Raw genomic sequence first — 19,488 nt, 5'->3', positions numbered from 1 at the left:
TGAGCCACGCTGCTTCTCACTTGTCAACTGTGTGACCTCGGGCAAGTCACTTAATTTCTCTGTGTCTCAGTTCCCTCATCTGTGAAATGGGGATGAAGACTGTGAGCCCCACGTGGGACAACCTGATCACCTTGTATCACATTAGGCCCTTAACAAATATCAGCATTATTAGTATTATTCTTATGAATACCATTGATTGATTAAAGAAGACCCGATTTGGATTTCACCAACAAATAAATGTAAAATCCGTAAGAAATGCCGATTTTCATCTCCTGGGGTCTTCACTAGATACCAATTTAAAAAGAGAAAGCATAGTGAAGTTGATTGAAAAGTTGGATGGGGGATGACGTCCCTTCAGTGACCCCCTTCCCCCGGGGCCACGCAAGGATAAATCCCAAGAGCGGGGTGGATTTTTTCCGATACGGAGAAAGGGAGAGAGAGTTTGCCTGCTCCGTCACCCATTTGGGGACAGGATCCGGATCTTACCTGAGGATCGAAAATGGCGAGGTCAGGAGCGAAGATAGGAGCAATCTGGGTTAAACCGCTCCGCTCGAGGCGTCTACCACAGTCGATCGGTCCGTCAGCTGGGTCGCCTGCGGAGCCAATGTTTCCTCACTATGGTTACAGTTCCCATCCCTAGAATGTTCAGCCCTTTTCCCGGAATGTTGGATGCGGAAAAAATCCACATGGGGTTGGGCCGAGCTGATGGCCAATAACGCGTCACCCGACTCTTTTGTATTGGACTCTCCCAAGCATTTAGCACAGTGCTCTGCACCCAGTGAGCGCTCAATAAATACCATCGGTCTATTAAAGCATGAATAACACAGGCCGGAAAGATCGGATAGTATCGACAGGGAAGCTCGCGAGCCTAGGCCACGTATTCTAGGGAAGTAGAGTGGCCTAAATGGAAAGAGCCTGGGCTTGGGAGTCAGAGGTCCTGGGTTCTAATCCCATCTCAGCCACTTGTCTAAGGTGTGAGCTTGGGCAAATTCATTCAATCGTATTTATTGAGCGCAGAGCACTGGACTAAGTGCTTGGGAAGTCCAAGTTGGTAACATAGAGAGACGGTCCCTACCCAACAGCGGGCTCACAGTCTAGAAAGGGGAGACGGACAACAAAACAAAACATACTAACAAAATAAAATAAATAGAATAAATATGTACAAATAAAATAAATAAATAGAGTAATAATAAATAAAATCACTTCACTTCTCTAAGTTTCCTCATCTGTAAAATGGGGATTCAATCCCTGTTGTCCCTGCCAATAAGATTTGATCTCCATGTGGGACAGGGACTGTGTCCCATCTGATTATATTTGGGGGTGGGGGTGGGGTTTTGTTTAAGTAGTATTTGTTAAGCGCTTACTACGTGCAAAGCACTGTCCTAAGCGCTGGGGAGGTTACAAGGAGGAGATCAGGTTGTCCCACTGGAGGCTCACACTCTTAATCCCCATTTATCCCCACTTATGTATATATCTGTCACTTTCTTTATTTTTATGGCTGTCTGTCTTCCCCCCCGCCCCCCGCCGCAACCCCCCAACTGTGAGCTCATTGTGGGCAGGGATTGTCACGGCTTATTGTTGAATTGTACCTTTCCAAGTGCTTAGTACAGTGCATCGCACAAAGTAAGCACTTAATAAATACGATTGAATGAATTAATGAATGACGGTGTCAATAATAATAATAATTTTGGTATTTGTTAAGCGTTTACTATGTGCAAAGCACTGTTCTAAGCGCTGGGGAGGATACAAGGTGATCAGATTGTCCCATGTGGGGCTCACAATCTTAATCCCCATTTTACAGATGAGGGAATGGAGGCACAGAGAAGCTAAGTGATTTGCTCAAAGTCACCCAGCTGACAAGCGGCGGAGGTGGGATTTGAACCCATGACCTCTGACTCCCAAGCCCGGGCTCTTTCCACTGAACCACGCTGCTTCTCACTTGTCAACTGTGTGACCTCGGGCAAGCCACTTAATTTCTCTGTGTCTCAGTTCCCTCACCTGTGATATGGGGATGAAGACTGTGAGCCCCATGTGGGACAACCTGATGACCCTGTATCACAGTAGGTCCTTAACAAATATCAGCATTATTAGTATTATTGTTACGAATACCATTAATTGAATGAAGAAGACCCGATTTGGGTTTCACCAACAAATAAATGTAAAATCCATAAGATATGCTCATTTTCATCTCCAGTGGTCTTCACTAGATACCAATTTCGAAAGGGAAAGCGTAGTAAAGTCGATTGAAAAGTTGGATGGGGGATGACGTCCCTTCAGTGACCCCCTTCCCCCGGGGCCACGCAAGGATAAATCCCAAGAGCGGGGTGGATTTTTTCCGATATGGAGAAAGGGAGAGAGAGTTTGCCTGCTCCCTCACCCATCTGGGGACAGGATCCGGATCTTACCTGAGGATCGAAAATGGCGAGGTCGGGAGCGAGGATAGGAGCAATCTGGGTTAAACCGCTCCGCTCGAGGCGTCTACCACAGTCGATCGGTCGGTCAGCTGGGTCGCCTGCGGAGCAAATGTTTCCTCACTATGGTTACAGTTCCCATCCCTAGAATGTTCAGCCCTTTTCCCAAAATGTTGGATGAGGGAAAAATCCACATGGTGTTGGGCTGAGCTGTTGGCCAATAATGCGTCTCCCGACTCTTTTGTATTGGACTCTCCCAAGCGTTTAGCGCAGTGCTCTGCACCCGGTGAGCGATCAATAAATATCAATGGTCTATGAAAGCATGAATAACACAGGCCGGAAAGATCGGATAGCATCGACAGGGAAGCTCGCGAGCCTAGGCGACGTATTCTAGGGAAGTAGAGTGGCCTAAATGGAAAGAGCTTGGGCTTGGGAGTCAGAGGTCCTGGGTTCTAATCCCATCTCAGCCACTTGTCTATGGTGTGAGCTTGGGCAAATTCATTCAATCGTATTTACTGAGCGCAGAGCACTGTACTAAGTGCTTGGGAAGTCTAAGTTGACAACATAGAGGACAGTCCCTACCCAACAGCGGGCTCACAGTCTAGAAGGGGGAGACAGACAGCAATATAAAACATATTAACAAAATAAAATAATTAGAATAAATATGTACAAATAAAATAGAGTAATAATAAATAAAATCACTTCACTTCTCTAAGTTTCCTCATCTGTAAAATGTGGATTCAATCCCTGTTCTCCCTGCCCCTTAGATTTGATCTCCATGTGGGACAGGGATTGTGTCCAATCTGATTATTTTTTTTGGGGGGGGGGAGGGGGGATTTAAGTGGTTTTTGTTCAGCGCTTACTATGTGCAAAGCACTGTTCTAAGTGCTGGGGAGGTTACAAGGGGGAGATCAGGTTGTCCCACGGGAGGCTCGCACTCTTAATCTCCATTTATTCCCACTTATGTGTATATCTGTCATTTTATTTATTTTTATTGCTGTCTGTCTCCCCCCCCCCCCCCGCCCCCCACCGCAACCCCCAACTGTGAGCTCATTGTGGGCAGGGATTGTCACGGTTTATTGTTGAATTGTACCTTCCCAAGTGCTTAGTACAGTGTATCGCACACAGTAAGTACTTAATAAATACGATTGAATGAATTAATGAATGACGGTGTCAACAATAATAATAATTTTGGTATTTGTTATGCGTTTACTATGTGCAAAGCACTGTTCTAAGCACTGTGGAGGTTACAAGGAGATCAGGTTGTCCCATATGGGGCTCACAATCTTAATCCCCATTTTACAGATGAGGGAACGAAGGCACAGAGAAGTTAAGTGATTTGCCCAAAGTCACCCAGCTGACAAGCGGCGGAGCCGGGATTTGAACCCATGACCTCTGACTCCCAAGCCCGGGCTCTTTCCACTGAGCCACGCTGCTTCTCACTTGTCAACTGTGTGACCTCGGGCAAGTCACTTAATTTCTCTGTGTCTCAGTTCCCTCATCTGTGAAATGAGGATGAAGACTGTGAGCCTCATGTGGGACACCTGATGACCTTTTATCTACCCCAGCGCTTAGAACATTGATTGACACATAGTAGACCCTTAATAAATATCAGCATTATTAGTATTATTATTACGAATACCATTGATTGATTAAAGAAGACCTGATTTGGATTTCACCGACAAATAAATGTAAAATCCATAAGAAACGCTCATTTTCATCTCCTGGGGTCTTCACTAGATACCAAAAGGGAAACAAAAAGGGATACAAAAAGGGAAAGCGTAGTAAAGTTGATTGAAAATTTGGATGGGCGATGACGTCCCTTCAGTGACCCCCTTCCCCCGGGGCCACGCAAGGATAAATCCCAAGAGCGGGGTGGATTTTTTCCGACACGGAGAAAGGGAGAGAGAGTTTCCCTGCTCCGTCACCCATTTGGGTACAGGATCCGGATCTCACCTGAGGATCGAAAATGGCGCGGTTGGGAGCGAAGATAGGAGCAATCTGGGTTAAACCGCTCCGCTCGAGGCGTCTACCACAGTCGATCGGTCCGTCAGCTGGGTCGCCTGCGGAGCCAATGTTTCCTCACTATGGTTACAGTTCCCATCCCTAGAATGTTCAGCCCTTTTCCCGGAATGTTGGATGCGGAAAAAATCCACATGGGGTTGGGCCGAACTGCTGGCCAATAATGCATCTCCCAACTCTTTTGTATTGGACTCTCCCAAGCGTTTAGCGCAGTGCTCTGCACCCAGTGAGGGCTCAATAAATACCATCGGTCTATTAAAGCATGGATAACACAGGCCGGAAAGATCAGAGAGCGTCGACAGGGAAGCTCGCGAGCCTAGGCGACGTATTCTAGAGAAGTAGAGTGGCCTAAATGGAAAGAGCTTGGGCTTGGGAGTCAGAGGTCCTGGGTTCTAATCCCATCTCAGCCACTTGTCTAAGGTGTGAGCTTGGGCAAATTCATTCATTCATTCAATCGCATTTATTGAGCACAGATCACGGTACTAAGTGCTTGGGAAGGCCAAGTTGGCAACACAAAGAGATGGTCCCTACCCAACAGTGGGCTTACAGTCTAGAAGGGGGAGACAGACAGCAATATAAAACATATTAACAAAATAAAAGAAATAGAATAAATATGCACAAATAAAATAAAGAGTAATAATAAATAAAATCACTTCACTTCTCTAAGTTTCCTCATCTGTAAAATGGGGATTCAATCCCTGTTCTCCCCGCCCCTTAGATTTGATCTCCATGTGGGATATGGACTGTGTCCAATCTTTTTTTTTTTGGGGGGGGGGGTTAAGTGGCATTTGTTAAGCACTTACTATGTGCAAAGCACTGTTCTAAGCGCTGGGGAGGATACAAGGAGGAGATCAGGTTGTCCCACGGGAGGCTCACAGTCTTAATCCCCACTTATGCATATATCTGTGTGACATATAGCTGTGTGACTTTGGGCAAGTCACTTAACTTCTCTGTGCCTCAGTTACCTCAGTTACCTCAGTTACCTCGACTGTAAAATGGGGATTAAGACTGTGAGCCCCCTGTGGGACAACCTGATCACCTTGTAACCTCCCCAGCGCTTAGAACAGTGCTTTGCACATAGTAAGCGCTTAATAAATGCCATCAATATTATTAGAGAAGCAGCGTGGCTCAGTGGAAAGAGCCCGGGCTTTGGAGGCAGAGGTCATGGGTTCGAATCCCAGCTCCACCATATGTCTGCTGTGTGATCTTGGGCAAGTCACTTCACTTATCGGCGCCTCAGTTCCCTCATCTGTAAAATGGGGATGATGACTGTGAGCCCCACGTGGGACAACCTGATCACCTTGTAACCCCCCCAGTGCTTAGAACTGTGCTTTGCACATAGTAAGTGCTTAATAAATGCCATTATTATTATCTGTCATTTTATTTATTTTTATTGCTGTCTGTCTCGCCCCCCCCACCCCCACCCCCCGCCGTAACCCCCAACTAGGAGCTCATTGTGGGCAGGGATTGTCACGGTTTATCGTTGAACTGTACCTTCCTAAGTGCTTAGTACAGTGCATTGCACACAGTAAGCACTTAATAAATACGATTCAATGAATTAATGAATGACGGTGTCAACAATAATAATAATTTTGATATTTGTTAAGCGCTTACTATGTGCAAAGTACTGTTCTAAGCACTGGGGAGGTTACAAGGAGATCAGGTTGTCCCATATGGGGCTCACAATCTTAATCCCCATTTTACAGATGAGGGAACTGAGGCACAGAGAAGTTAAGTGATTTGCCCAAAGTCACACAGCTGACAAGCGGCGGAGGCGGGATTTGAACCCATGACCACTGACTCCCAAGCCCGGGCTCTTTCCACTGAGCCATGCTGCTTCTCACTTGTCAACTGTCTGACCTCGGGCAAGTCACAATTTCTCTGTGTCTCAGTTCCCTCATCTGTGAAATGGGGATGAAGACTGTGAGCCCCACGTGGGATAACCTGATGACCTTGTATCTATCTCAGCGCTTAAAACATTGATTGACACATAGTAGGCCCTTAGCATATATCAGCATTATTAGTATTATTTTTACGAATACCATTGATTGATTAAAGAAGACCCGATTTGGACTTCACCAACAAATAAATGTAAAATCCATAAGAAATGCTCATTTTCATCTCCTGGGGTCTTCACTAGATACCAATTTAAACAGGGAACGCATCGTAAAGTCGATTGAAAAGTTGGATGGGCGATGACATCCCTTCAGTGACCCCCTTCCCCCGGGGCCATGCAAGGATAAATCCCAAGAGCGGGGTGGATTTTTTCCGACAAGAAGAAAGGGAGAGGGAGTTTGCCTGCTCCGTCATCCATTTAGGAACAGGATCCGGATCTCACCTGAGGAGCGAAAACGGCAAGGTTGGGGGCGAGGAGAGGAGCAATCTGGGTTAAACCGCTCCGCTCGAGGCGTCTACCACAGTCGATTGGTCGGTCAACTGGGTCGCCTGCTGAGCAAATGTTTCCTCACAATGGTTGCAGCTCCCATCCCTAGGACGTTCAGCCCTTTCCCGGCATGTTGGATGCGGAAAAAATCCACATGGGGTTGGGCCGAGCTGTTGGCCAATAATGCGTCTCCCGACTCTTTTGTATTGGACTCTCCCAAGCGTTTAGCGCAGTGCTCTGCACCCAGTGAGCGCTCAATAAATACCATCGGTCTATTAAAGCATGAATAACACAGGCCGGAAAGATCGGATAGCGTCGACAGGGAAGCTCGCGAGCCTAGGCAACGTATTCTAGGGAAGTAGAGTGGCCTAAATGGAAAGAGCCTGGGCTTGGGAGTCAGAGGTCCTGGGTTCTAATCCCATCTCAGCCACTTGTCTAAGGTGTGAGCTTGGGCAAATTCATTCAATCGTATTTATTGAGCGCAGAGCACTGTACTAAGTGCTTGGGAAGTCCAAGTTGGCAACATAGAGAGACGGTCCCTACCCAACAGCGGGCTCACAGTCTAGAAGGGGAGACAGAGAACAAAACAAAACATACTAACAAAATAAAATAAATAGAATAAATATGTACAAATAAAATAGAGTAATAATAAATAAAATCACTTCACTTCTCTAAATTTCCTAATCTGTAAAATGGGGATTCAATCCCTGTTCTCACTGCCCCTTAGATTTGATCTACATGTGGGACAGGGACTGTTTCCAATCTGATTATTTTTTTTTGGGGGGTGGGGTTTTTTTTTAAGTGGCATTGGTTAAGCGCTTACTATGTACAAAGCACTGTTCTAAGCGCTGGGGAGGTTACAAGGAGGAGATCAGCTTGTCCCATGGGAGGCTCACAGTCTTAATCCCCATTTATCCCCACTTATGCATAGATCTGTCATTTTATTTATTTTTATTGCTGTCTGTCTCTTCCCCCCCCCCCCCCCCCCCCCGCAACCCCCAACTGTGAGTTAATTGTGGGCAGGGATTGTCACGGTTTATTGTTGAATTGTACCTTCCCAAGTGCTTAGTACAGTGCATCGCACACAGTAAGCACTTAATAAATACGACTGAATGAATTAATGAATGACGGTGTCAATAATAATAATAATTTTGGTATTTGTTAAGCGTTTACTATGTGTAAAGCACTGTTCTAAGCGCTGGGGAGGATACACGGTGATCAGATTGTCCCATGTGGGGCTCACAATCTTAATCCCCATTTTACCGATGAGGGAACGGAGGCACAGAGAAGTGAAGTGATTTGCCCAAAGTCACACAGCTGACAAGCAGCGGAGGCGGGATTTGAACCCATGACCTCTGACTCCCAAGCCCCGGCTCTTTCCACTGAGCCATGCTGCTTCTCACTTGTCAACTGTGTGACCTCGGGCAAATCACTTAATTTCTCTGTGTCTCAGTTCCCTCATCTGTGATATGGGGATGAAGACTGTGAGCCCCATGTGGGACAACCTGATGACCTTGTATCACAGTAGGCCCTTAACAAATATCAGCATTATTAGTATTATTATTATGAATACCATTGATTGATTAAAGAAGACCCGATTTGGACTTCACCAACAAATAAATATAAAATCCCTAAGAAATGCTCATTTTCATCTCCTGGGGTCTTCACTAGATACCAACTTAAAAAGGGAAAGCGCAGTAAGGTCGATTGAAAAGTTGGATGGGGTATGACGTCCCTTCAGTGACCCCCGTCCCCCGGGGCCACACAAGGATAAATCCCAAGAGCAGGGTGGATTTTTTCCGACACGGAGAAAAGGAGAGAGAGTTTGCCTGCTCCGTCACCCATTTGGGGACAGGATCCGGATCTCACCTGAGGATCGAAAATGGCGCGGTTGGGAGCGAGGATAGGAGCAATCTGGGTTAAACCGCTCCGCTCGAGGCGTCTACCACAGTCGATCGGTCCGTCAGCTGGGTCGCCTGCGGAGCCAATGTTTCCTCACTATGGTTACAGTTCCCATCCCTAGAATGTTCAGCCCTTTTCCCAGAATGTTGGATGCGGAAAAAATCCACATGGGGTTGGGCCGAGCTGTTGGCCAATAATGCGTCTTCCGACTCTTTTGCACTGGACTCTCCCAAGTGTTTAGCACAGTGCTCTTCACCCAGTGAGCGCTCAATAAATACCATCGGTCTATTAAAGCATGGATAACACAGGCCGGAAAGATCAGATAGCATCGACAGGGAAGCTCGAGAGCTTAGGCGACGTATTCTAGGGAAGTAGAGTGGCCTAAATGGAAAGAGTCTGGGCTTGGGAGTCAGAGGTCCTGGGTTCTAATCCCATCTCAGCCACTTGTCTGAGGTGTGAGCTTGGGCAAATTCATTCAGTCATTCAATCCTATTTATTGAGCGCAGAGCACTGGACTAAGTGCTTGGGAAGTCCAAGTTGGCAACATAGAGAGACAGTCCCTCCCCAACAGTGGGCTCACAGTCTAGAAGGGGGAGACAGACAAGGCAAAGCATATTAACGAAATAAAATGAATAGAATAAATATGTACAAATAAAATAAATAAATAAATAGAGTAATAATAAATAAAATCACTTCACTTCTCTAAGTTTCCTCATCTGTAAAATGGGGATTCAATCCCTGTTCTCCCTGCCTCTTAGATTTGATCTCCATGTGGGACAGGGACTATGTCCAATCTGATTTTTTTTGGGGGGGGAGTGTTTAAGTGGTATTTCTTTAGTGCCTACTATGTGCAAAGCACTGTTCTAAGCGCTGGGGAGGTTACAAGGAGGAGATCAGGTTGTCCCACGGGAGGCTCACACTCTTAATCCCCATATATCCCCACTTATGCATATACCTGTCATTTTATTTATTTTTATTGCTGTCTGTCTCTCCCCCCACTCCGCCCCCCCCCCCCCCCCGCCGCAACCCCCAGCTGTGACCTCATTGTGGGCAGGGATTGTCATGGTTTATTGTTGAATTGTACCTTCCCAAGTGCTTAGTAGAGTGCTTTGCACACAGAAAGCGCTTAATAAATATGATTGAATGAATTAATGAATGACTGTCAATAATAATAATGATTTTGGTATTTGTTAAGCGTTTACTATGTGCAAAGCACTGTTCTAAGCGTTGGGGAAGATACAAGGTGATCAGATTGTCCCATGTGGGGCTCACAATCTTAATCCTCATTTTATAGATGAGGGAATGGAGGCACAGAGAAGCTAAGTGATTTGCTCAAAGTCACACAGCTGACAAGCGGCAGAGGTAGGATTTGAACCCATGACCTCTGACTCCCAAGCCCGGGCTCTTTCCACTGAGCCACGCTGCTTCTCACTTGTCAGCTGTGTGACCTCGGGCAAGTCACTTAATTTCTCTGTGTCTCAGTTCCCTCATCTGTGAAATGGGGATGAAGACTGTGAGCCCCACGTGGGACAACCTGATCACCTTGTATCACATTAAGCCCTTAACAAATATCAGCATTATTAGTATTATTATTATGAATACCATTGATTGATTAAAGAAGACCCGATTTGGATTTCACCAACAAATAAATGTAAAATCCATAAGAAATGCTCATTTTCATCTCCTGGGGTCTTCACTAGATACCAATTTAAAAAGGGAAAGCGTAGTAAAGTCGATTGAAAAGTTGGATGGGCGATGACGTCCCTTCAGTGATCCCCTTCCCCCGGGGCCATGCCAGGATAAATCCCAAGAGCAGGGTGGATTTTATCCGACACGGAGAAAGGGAGAGAGAGTTGGCCTGCTCCGTCACCCATTTGGGGACAGCATCCGGATCTCACCTGAGGATCGAAAACGGGGCGGTTGGGAGCGAGGATAGGAGCAATCTGGGTTAAACCGCTCCGCTCGAGGCGTCTACCACAGTCGATCGGTCAGTCAGCTGGGTCGCCTGCGGAGCAAATGTTTCCTCACTATGGTTGCAGCTCCCATCCCTAGGACGTTCAGCCCTTTCCCGGAATGTTGGATGCGGAAAAAATCCACATGGGGTTGGGCCGAGCTGATGGCCAATAAGGCGTCTCCCGACTCTTTTGTATTGGACTCTCCCAAGCGTTTAGCGCAGTGCTCTGCACCCAGTGAGTGCTCAATAAATACCATCGGTCTATTAAAGCATGAATAACACAGGCCGTAAAGATCGGATAGCGTCAACAGGGAAGCTCGCGAGCCTAGGTGACGTATTCTAGGGAAGTAGAGTGGCCTAAATGGAAAGAGATTGGGCTTGGGAGTCAGAGGTCCTGGGTTCTAATCCCGTCTCAGCCACTTGTCTATGGTGTGAGCTTGGGCAAATTCATTCATTCAATCGTATTTATTGAGCGCAGAGCACTGGACTAAGCGCTTGGGAAGTCCAAGTTGTCAATACATACAGACGGTCCCTACCCAACAGCGGGCTCACAGTCTAGAAGGGGGAGACAGACAACAAGGCAAAGCATATTAACAAAATAAAATAAATAGAATAAATATGTACAAATAAAATAAATAAATAAAGTAATAATATATAAAATCACTTCACTTGTCTAAGTTTCCTCGTCTGTAAAATGGGGATTCAATCCCTGTTCTCCCTGCCCCTTAGATGACAAGGAGGAGATCAGGTTGTCCCACGGGAGGCTCACACTCTTAATCCCCATATATCCCCACTTATGCATATATCTGTCATTTTATTTATTTTTATTGATTTCTGTCTCTCCCTCCACTCCGCCCCCCGCCACAACCCCCATCTGTGAGCTCATTGTGGGCAGGGATTGTCACGGTTTATTGTTGAATTGTACCTTCCCAAGTGCTTAGTACAGTGTATCGCACGCACTCAGTAAGCACTTAATAAATACGATTGAATGAATTAATGAATGACTGTGTCAATAATAATAATTTTGGTATTTGTTAAGCACTTACTATGTGCAAAGCACTGTTCTAAGGGCTGGGAGGATACAAGGTGATCAGTTTGTCCCACGTGGGGCTCACAATCTTAATCCCCATTTTACAGATGAGGGAACTGAGGCACAGAGAAGTTAAGTGATTTGCTCAAAGTCACACAGCTGACAAGCGGCGGAGCAGGGATCTGAACCCATGACCTCTGACTCCCAAGCTCAGGCTATTTCCACTGAGCCACGCTGCTTCTCACTTGTCAACTGTATGACCTTGGGCAAGTCACTTAATTTCTCTGTGTCTCAGTTCCCTCATCGGTGAAATGGGGATGAAGACTGTGAGCCCCACGTGGGAAAATCTGATGACCTTGTATCTACCACAGCACTTAGAACATGGATTGACACATAGTAGGCCCTTAACAAATATCAGCATTATTAGTATTATTATTATGAATACCATTGATTAATTAAAGAAGACCCGATTTGGATTTCACCAACAAATAAATGTAAAATCCATAAGAAATGCTCATTTTCATCACCTGGGGTCTTCACTAGATACCAATTTCAAAAGGGAAAGCATAGTAAAGTCGATTGAAAACTTGGATGGGTGATGACGTCCCTTCAGTGACCCCCCTTCCCCCGGGGCCACGCAAGGAGAAATCCCAAGAGCGGGGTGGATTTTTTCCGATACGGAGAAAGGGAGAGAGAGTTTGCCTGCTCCCTCACCCATTTGGGGACAGCATCTGGATCTCACCTGAGGATCGAAAACGGCGCGGTTGGGAGCGAGGATAGGAGCAATCTGGGTTAAACCGCTCCGCTCGAGGCGTCTACCACAGTCGATCGGTCCGTCAGCTGGGTCGCCTGCTGAGCAAATGTTTCCTCACTATGGTTACAGTTCCCATCCCTAGAATGTTCAGCCCTTTTCCCGGAATGTTGGATGCGGAAAAAATCCACATGGGGTTGGGCAGAGCTGATGGCCAATAACGCGTCACCTGACTCTTTTGTATTGGACTCTCCCAAGCATTTAGCACAGTGCTCTGCACCCAGTGAGCGCTCAATAAATACCATCGGTCTATGAAAGCATGAATAACACAGGCCGGAAAGATCGGATAGTATCGACAGGGAAGCTCGCGAGCCTTGGCCACGTATAATAGGGAAGTAGAGTGGCCTAAATGGAAAAAGCTTGGGCTTGGGAGTCAGAGGTCCTGGGTTCTAATCCCGTCTCAGCCACTTGTCTAAGGTGTGAGCTTGGGCAAATTCATTCAATCGTATTTATTGAGCGCAGAGCACTGGACTAAGTGCTTGGGAAGTCCAAGTTGGTAACATAGAGAGACGGTCCCTACCCAACAGCGGGCTCACAGTCTAGAAAGGGGAGACGGAGAACAAAACAAAACATACTAACAAAATAAAATAAATAGAATAAATATGTACAAATAAAATAAATAAATAAATAGAGTAATAATAAATAAAATCACTTCACTTCTCTAAGTTTCCTCATCTGTAAAATGGGGATTCAATCCCTGTTGTCCCTGCCAATAAGATTTGATCTCCATGTGGGACAGGGACTGTGTCCCATCTGATTATATTTGGGGGTGGGGGTGGAGTTTTTTTTAAGTAGTATTTGTTAAGCGCTTACTACGTGCAAAGCACTGTTCTAAGCGCTGGGGAGGTTACAAGGAGGAGATCAGGTTGTCCCACTGGAGGCTCACACTCTTAATCCCCATTTATCCCCACTTATGTATATATCTGTCACTTTCTTTATTTTTATGGCTGTCTGTCTTCCCCCCAGCCCCCCGCCGCAACCCCACAATGGTGAGCTCATTGTGGGCAGGGATTGTCACGGCTTATTGTTGAATTGTACCTTCCCAAGTGCTTAGTACAGTGCATCGCACAAAGTAAGCACTTAATAAATACGATTGAATGAATTAATGAATGACGGTGTCAATAATAATAATAATTTTGGTATTTGTTAGGTGCTTACTATGTGCAAAGCACTGTCCTAAGCGCTGGGGACGATAGAAGGTGATCAGGTTGTCCCATGTGGGGCTCACAATCTTAATCCCCATTTTACGGATGACGGAACTGAGGCACAGAGAAGTTAAATGATTTGCCCAAAGTCACACAGCTGACAAGCAGCAGAGCTGGGATTTGAACATATGACCTCTGATTTGAACCCATGACCTCTGACTCCCAAGCCCGGGCTCTTTCCACTGAGCCACGCTGCTTCTCACTTGTAAACTGTGTGACCTCGGGCAAATCACTTAATTTCGCTGTGTCTCAGTTCCCTCATCTGTGAAATGGGGATGAAGACTGTGAGCAACACGTGGGACAACCTGATGACGTAGTATCTACCCCAGCGCTTAGAACATGGATTGACACATAGTAGGCCCTTAACAAATATCAGCATTATTAGTATTATTATTACGAATACCATTGATTGATTAAAGAAGACCTGACTTGGATTTCACCAAGAAATAAATGTAATATCCATAAGAAGTGCTCATTTTCATCTCCTGGGGTCTTCACTAAATACTAATTTAAAAGGCAAGCTGTAGTAAAGTCGATTGAAAAGTTGGATGGGTGATGACGTCCCTTCAGTGACCCCCTTCCCCCGGGGCAACGCAAGGATAAATCCCAAGAGCGGGGTGGATTTTTTCCGACACGGAGAAAGGGAGAGAGAGTTTGCCTGCTCCGTCACCCATTTGGGGACAGGATCCGGATCTCACCTGAGGATCGAAAACGGCGCGGTTGGGAGCGAGGATAGGAGCAATCTGGGTTAAACCGCTCCGCTCGAGGCGTCTACCACAGTCGATCGGTCCGTCAGCTGGGTCGCCTGCTGAGCAAATGTTTCCTCACTATGGTTACAGTTCCCATCCCTAGAATGTTCAGCCCTTTTCCCGGAATGTTGGATGCGGAAAAAATCCACATGGGGTTGGGCCGAGCTGTTGGCCAATAAGGCGTCTCCCGACTCTTTTGTATTGGACTCTCCCAAGCGTTTAGCGCAGTGCTCTGCACCCAGTGAGCTCTCAATAAATACCATCGGTCTATTAAAGCATGAATAACACAGGCCGGAAAGATCGGATAGCGTCGACAGGGAAGCTCGCGAGCCTAGGCGACGTATTCTAGGGAAGTAGAGAGGCCTAAATGGAAAGAGCTTGGGCTTGGGAGTCAGATGTCCTGGGTTCTAATCCCGTCTCAGCCACTTGTCTAAGGTGTGAGCTTGGGCAAATTCATTCAATCGTATTTATTGAGCGCAGAGCACTGTACTAAATCCTTGGGAAGTCCAAGTTGGCAACATAGAGAGACGGTCCCTACCCAACAGTGGGCTCACAGTCTAGAAGGGGGAGAAAAGACAACAAAACAAAACATACTAACAAAATAAAATAAAGAGAATAAATATGTACAAATAAAATAAATAAATAGAGTAATAATAAATAAAATCACTTCACTTCTCTAAATTTCCTAATCTGTAAAATGGGGATTCAATCCCATTTCTCACTGCCTTTTAGATTTGATCTACATGTGGGACAGAGACTGTTTCCAATCTGATTATTTTTTTTTGGGGGGGGGGTTTAAGTGGTATTTGTTAAGCGCTTACTATGTGCAAAGCACTGTTCTAAGCACTGGGGAGGTTACAAGGAGGAGATCAGGTTGTCCCAGGGGAGGCTCACAGTCTTAATCCCCATTTATCCCCACTTATGCATAGATCTGTCATTTTATTTATTTTTATTGCTGTCTGTCTCTCCCCCTCCTTGCCCCCGCAACCCTCAACTGTGAGCTCATTGTGGGCAGGGATTGTCATGGTTTATTGTTGAATTGTACCTTCCCAAGTGCTTAGTACAGTGCATCGCACACAGTAAGCACTTAATGAATACGATTGAATGAATGAACGAATGACGGTGTCAATAATAATAATAATTTTGGTATTTGTTAAGCGCTTACTATGTGCAAAGCACTGTTCTAAGAGCTGGGGAGTTTACAAGGTGATCAGGTTGTCCCATGTGGGGCTCACAATCTTAATCCCCATTTTACAGATGAGGGAACTGAGGCACAGAGAGGTTAAGTGATTTGCCCAAAGTCACCCAGAAGACAAGAGGCGGAGCCGGGATTTGAACCCATGACCTCTGACTCCCAAGCCCGTGCTCTTTCCACTGGGCCACGCTGCTTCTCATTTGTCACTTGTGTGAGCTCGGGCAAGTCACTTAATTTCTCTGTGTCTCAGTTCCCTCATCTGTGAAATGAGGATGAAGACTGTGAGCCCCATGTGGGACACCTGATGACCTTTTATCTACCCCAGCGCTTAGAACATTGATTGACATATAGTAGACTCTTAACAAATATCAGCATTATTAGTATTATTATTACAAATACCATTGATTGATTAAAGAAGACCCGATTTGGATTTCACCAACAAATAAATGCAAAATCCCTAAGAAATGCTCATTTTCATCTCCTGGGGTCTTCACTAGATACCAATTTCAAAAGGGAAAGCGTAGTAAAGTCGATTGAAAAGTTGGATGGGCGATGATGTCCCTTCAGTGATCCCCTTCCCCCGGGGCCACGCAAGGATAAATCCCAAGAGTGGGGTGGATTTTTTCCGATACGGAGAAAGGGAGAGAGAGTTTGCCTGCTCCCTCACCCATTTGGGGACAGGATCCGGATCTTACCTGAGGATCGAAAATGGCGAGGTCGGGAGCGAAGATAGGAGCAATCTGGGTTAAACCGCTCCGCTCGAGGCGTCTACCACAGTCGATCGGTCCGTCAGCTGGGTCGCCTGCGGAGCCAATGTTTCCTCACTATGGTTACAGTTCCCATCCTTAGAATGTTCAGCCCTTTTCCCGGAATGTTGGATGCGGAAAAAATCCACATGGGGTTGGGCCGAGCTGATGGCCAATAACGCGTCACCCGACTCTTTTGTATTGGACTCTCCCAAGCATTTAGCACAGTGCTCTGCACCCAGTGAGCGCTCAATAAATACCATCGGTCTATGAAAGCATGAATAACACAGGCCGGAAAGATCGGATAGTATCGACAGGGAAGCTCGCGGGCCTTGGCGACGTATAATAGGGAAGTAGAGTGGCCTAAATGGAAAGAGCTTGGGCTTGGGAGTCAGAGGTCCTGGGTTCTAATCCCGTCTCAGCCACTTGTCTAAGGTGTGAGCTTGGGCAAATTCATTCAATCGTATTTATTGAGCGCAGAGCACTGGACTAAGTGCTTGGGAAGTCCAAGTTGGTAACATAGAGAGACGGTCCCTACCCAACAGTGGGTTCACAGTCTAGAAAGGGGAGACGGAGAACAAAACAAAACATACTAACAAAATAAAATAAATAGAATAAATATGTACAAATAAAATAAATAAATAAATAGAGTAATAATAAATAAAATCACTTCACTTCTCTAAGTTTCCTCATCTGTAAAATGGGGATTCAATCCCTGTTGTCCCTGCCAATAAGATTTGATCTCCATGTGGGACAGGGACTGTGTCCCATCTGATTATATTTGGGGGTTGGGGTGGGGTTTTTTTTAAGTAGTATTTGTTAAGCGCTTACTACGTGCAAAGCACTGTTCTAAGCGCTGGGGAGGTTACAAGGAGGAGATCAGGTTGTCCCACTGGAGGCTCACACTCTTAATCCCCATTTATCCCCACTTATGTATATATCTGTCACTTTCTTTATTTTTATGGCTGTGTGTCTTCCCCCCAGCCCCCCGCCGCAACCCCCCAATTGTGAGCTCATTGTGGGCAGGTATTGTCATGGCTTATTGTTGAATTGTACCTTCCCAAGTGCTTAGTACAGTGCATCGCACAAAGTAAGCACTTAATAAATACGATTGAATGAATTAATGAATGACGGTGTCAATAATAATAATAATTTTGGTATTTGTTAGGCGCTTACTGTGTGCAAAGCACTGTTCTAAGCGCTGGGGATGATACAAGGTGATCAGGTTATCCCATGTGGGGCTCACAATCTTAATCCCCATTTTACAGATGAGGGAACAGAGGCACACAGAAGTTAAGTGATTTGCCCAACGTCACACAGCTGACAAGCGGTGGAGTCAAGACTTGAACCCATGACCTCTGATTTGAACCCATGACCTCTGACTCCCAAGCCCGGGCTCTTTCCACTGAGCCACGCTGCTTCTCACTTGTCAACTGTGTGACCTCGGGCAAGTCACTTAATTTCTTTGTGTCTCAGTTCCCTCATCTGTGAAATGGGGATGAAGACTGTGAGCAACACTTGGGACAACCTGATGACCTTGTATCTACCCCAGCGCTTAGAACATTGATTGACACGTAGTAGGCCCTTAACAAATATCAGCATTATTAGTATTATTATTACGAATACCATTGATTGATTAAAGACGACCTGATTTGGATTTCACCAACAAATAAATGTAATATCCATAAGAAATGCTCATTTTCATCTCCTAGGGTCTTCACTAAATACTAATTTAAAAGGGAAGCTGTAGTAAAGTTGATTGAAAAGTTGGATGGGTGATGACGTCCCTTCAGTGACCCCCTTCCCCCGGGGCCACGCAAGGATAAATCCCAAGAGCGGGGTGGATTTTTTCCGACACGGAGAAAAGGAGAGAGAGTTTGCCTGCTCCCTCACCCATTTGGGGACAGGATCCGGATCTCACCTGAGGATCGAAAACGGCGCGGTTGGGAGCGAGGATAGGAGCAATCTGGGTTAAACCGCTCCGCTCGAGGCGTCCACCACAGTCGATCGGTCCGTCAGCTGGGTCGCCTGCGGAGCAAATGTTTCCTCACTATGGTTGCAGCTCCCACCCCTAGGACGTTCAGCCCTTTCCCGGAATGTTGGATGTGGAAAAAATCCACTTGGGGTTGGGCCGAGCTGTTGGCCAATAACGAGTCTCCCGACTCTTTTGCATAGGACTCCCCGAAGCGTTTAGCGCAGTGCTCTGCACCCGGTGAGCGCTCAATAAATACCATCGGTCTATTAAAGCATGAATAACACAGGCCGGAAAGATCGGAGAGCGTCGACAGGGAAGCTCGCGAGCCTAGGCGACGTATTCTAGAGAAGTAGAGTGGCCTAAATGGAAAGAGCTTGGGCTTGGGAGTCAGAGGTCCTGGGTTCTAATCCCATCTCAGCCACTTGTCTAAGGTGTGACCTTGGGCAAATTCATTCAGTCATTCAATCGTATTTATTGAGTGCAGAGCACTGAACTAAGTGCTTGGGAATTCCAAGTTGGCAACATAGAGAGACGGTCCCTACTCAACAGCGGGCTCACAGTGTAAAAGGGGGAGACAGACGACAAAACAAAACATATTAACAAAATAAAATAAATAGAATGAATATGCACAAATAAAATAAAGAGTAATAATAAATAAAATCACTTCACTTCTCTAAGTTTCCTCATCTGTAAAATGGGGATTTAATCCCTGTTCTCCCTGCCCCTTAGATTTGATCTCCATGTGGGACAGGGACTGTGTACAATCTGATTTTTTTTTTTTGGGGGGGGGTTTAAGTGGTATTTGTTAAGCACTTACTATGTGCAAAGCACAGTTCTAAGTGCTGGGGAGGTTACGAGGAGGAGATCAGGTTGTCCCACGGGAGGCTCACAGTCTTAATCCCCATTTATCCCCACTTATGCATATATCTGTGTGACATATAGCTGTGTGACTTTGGGCAAGTCACTTAACTTCTCTGTGCCTCAGTTTCCTCAGTTACCTCAGTTACCTCAACTGTAAAATGAGGATTAAGACTGTGAGCCCCCTGTGGGACAACCTGATCACCTTGCTAGCTCCCTAGTGCTAAAAACAGTGCTTTGCACATAG

At 46.0% G+C, this 19,488-nt stretch overlaps 1 long non-coding RNA gene across 1 annotated transcript; it reads right to left on the bottom strand.

The window, feature by feature from the left end:
• Nucleotides 1-12,456: 12,456 nt before the first annotated feature.
• Nucleotides 12,457-18,411, bottom strand: LOC119925895. Its single transcript, XR_005449840.1, has 3 exons — nucleotides 18,330-18,411; nucleotides 14,417-14,523; nucleotides 12,457-12,551 (listed from the first exon to the last, which is right to left on the bottom strand). It is a non-coding gene; the product is annotated as an uncharacterized LOC119925895 (long non-coding RNA).
• Between the last annotated feature and the right edge of the window lie 1,077 nt (nucleotides 18,412-19,488).

This window comes from Tachyglossus aculeatus, chromosome 3, assembly GCF_015852505.1.
Source record: "Tachyglossus aculeatus isolate mTacAcu1 chromosome 3, mTacAcu1.pri, whole genome shotgun sequence".
In the NCBI taxonomy this organism is placed as follows: domain Eukaryota; kingdom Metazoa; phylum Chordata; class Mammalia; order Monotremata; family Tachyglossidae; genus Tachyglossus; species Tachyglossus aculeatus.
The sequence above is the reverse complement of the archived record's forward strand: the minus strand, read 5'-3'. Positions and strand labels throughout refer to the sequence as shown.